The following is a 2,542-nucleotide window of genomic DNA, read 5'->3' as shown; positions in this document are numbered from 1 at the left end:
ATCTGGGATGCTGGAGACTTCAAAGCACTTATTAACAGAATGCCAAGCCTTGTGTACCGATTATATGAATACAATAGAACATGTGGGGCCTCATTACGAGTTTGGAGGTAGACATGGTGCTATTAGCACCATACACACGTATACAAAAAAAAGATTGAGGGGAAATTATTAAATGGCCCCAAGATTCGACCCCCCTAATAAGGGCTTGTGCAAACTTCCAGACTAAGGAATCCTGTTGCCTTTACGCTGCTGCCCATAGGAAGTGCGAGGAACACTATACAAGAACAAGCCTGTGTTTGTTCACTAAAAATACACCACGGCACTCAAAAAATAGTACATTATAACGCATGACTTTATTAAGATAATGAATCTATTAAAAATGTATTAAACAATTCATATAATCATTTCCTATTATTAAAAAACAATTTAATATAGACATTCTAACCTCTAAAACTCATTATACATTACGAAGCACTCTCGAGGTGCAGACGTACTTGCTGATCACTCACAAACCACTCATACCTATATTAAATCTCACTCTCTCACCATACAAAGTTACATAGACTCTGTCGAATACACAAAAACAGAGAGCTCTCAAGTTCTGAATTGATCCCTCCAGCCAGTTTGTGCCCTAGTTAGATGAATCCTTTTCAATGAAAGGTTCTCATTAATTAAATTAATTTTTATATAAAGTTGCCTATTGATAGAGCAACCACAATGCCTGACGTGTTTCGTTCTTATTACGATGTAAGAGAAGTGATAGAACTTCTGCAGGGGAAATTCGACAACCAGATTCTCTTGGTCTTCTTAAACTTTGTCTGGAAATGTTCCTCTAGGCTCCTATGGGGGACAGCATAAAAAACAGCAATAAGTAATGTGGCTATTTACTTACATATAGTCATACCATTTGAGTGCTAGATCTCCCATGGTTGACTCACCGTGGTAATTTCAATATTTTGACCAGTTCCCGGTGACATAGGCTCGTTACCAAAATCAAACGACCCACCGTAGTAGTTGACCACCACACGTGCAGGTGCTGCTGTCTTGCTACAGTTCTGAAAGAAACACGACAACTCTAAATGCCGCTCAACAAGCTTCATTGCACATATAGTATTTTATTTCTGGTTCATCACAAAAGTATAATTTTAAGAAAAACCTCTCTTATAGTAGTAGTCCTAATGATAACAGCCTATAAGACACTTTAAAGATACCCACCTCAATAGGTGGTTTCAGTCTATTCTCGTGCCTTCCCTAAAATGCAGCTGGACACTAGTCCCGCATTGGGCCATTGACCTTCATCCTTTCATTAGTGTGGAACACATACAACCCCTTCTTTTTAACAGTCTTTCCTTCTCTAATTTTAATGCTATTCAAAAGGTGTTAACATCCACTCGACCGTGTAGCAATGCTATACACATTATCATGGGCATAAATGAAATTATTATAGAGAGAAAAGCACTTTCGCATGAAACAACAGTTTTACTCTAAGGGCAAAGGTTAACTAACTGTGTTCGCTCGTGTGACATATCTGGCGTTTAAAAAAAAAAAATGTTTTCTTTCTCTTGTTTTTATCCTTTTGGCATTGTGTTTGCATTGACCCGAACGTGCAACAATATTAACCCCTTTGTCATAGTCATGCATGACAAAACAACAGCGAAAGAGGCACTTACGCGTCAAACGATGAATTCACTCAAAAGCGAAGGTTGCTGGACCAAGTTCGCTAGATCTTGTAGCCGGGAGAGCCCCTCTTGCTACGGCGTCGGATTGCCACTGTTGTGTGGAACCGCTTGACTATTCTTTTGTAGCCGGCTGCAAACAAAACAACATAACGTTACGTTCCATATACCTCGCAACAACACGCCTGAGCCGTGCGTCTGTTGACTGTGAGCCTTACAAAGCTAATGCCATAAATCTTTCACCTCGTGAATGTAATTACGTTCAACAAGTGGAAATGGTAAGCGTTCCTCAGTCCAAAACCTCTGCACTTACTTTCAATTATCTTGACATTTCGCGTTGCGTCTTTCATGCTCACTTACGTGTTGCCTCAATTGCCTGGTGCAAGCAGGAGCATTTCACCGTCCTCTTTTAAAGGCGAAGTGACCGCAGCACATGTGCCTGCAATTACCATTACTCTTTTAATGAACAGGGGGAGTCCGGCCCAAAAGACCCGGCGACAAGTGTTGTAAACACTGTCATCATAAATTACTCCAGTCGGCTGGTTCTTTTAAAACATTCCCTAAATGCGAGTGTTAAAAAACATCTCGCGTTCGAACGAGGTTATTTAACATCAAAGGCAGTTGATGTAATCGTCATGAGCACTAGAAACACTTCAAAATTTCTAAGGGTGAATTGGGGCTGTAACCAATATTTACTTGGAAATGGCAACTCAACGACTCAAGCCACACTGGTGAAATGGACTCTTCAGTCCAGTACCCAAGGGGTTAAAAGGGGGTCCCATAATAAAGTGGGATTGTTAGTCGTAGTTACACTACTTGAACATAATTAAAATGCTATTGCACGCTATTCCAATCCCCCCTTTCAT

The 2,542-nt window shown here is 40.3% G+C and overlaps 1 long non-coding RNA gene across 1 annotated transcript; it reads right to left on the bottom strand.

Annotated features, from left to right (window-relative positions):
- Positions 1 to 334: 334 nt before the first annotated feature.
- Positions 335 to 1,863, bottom strand: LOC138481751 (uncharacterized). Its single transcript, XR_011274380.1, has 3 exons — positions 1,671 to 1,863; positions 939 to 1,055; positions 335 to 840 (listed from the first exon to the last, which is right to left on the bottom strand). It is a non-coding gene; the product is annotated as an uncharacterized lncRNA (long non-coding RNA).
- Between the last annotated feature and the right edge of the window lie 679 nt (positions 1,864 to 2,542).

This window comes from Ambystoma mexicanum, chromosome 5p (genome assembly GCF_040938575.1).
Source record: "Ambystoma mexicanum isolate Mex_15411 chromosome 5p, UKY_AmexF1_1, whole genome shotgun sequence".
Lineage (NCBI taxonomy): Eukaryota > Metazoa > Chordata > Amphibia > Caudata > Ambystomatidae > Ambystoma > Ambystoma mexicanum.
Note: the sequence above shows the minus strand (reverse complement) of the source record. Positions and strands in the feature narration are given on the sequence as shown.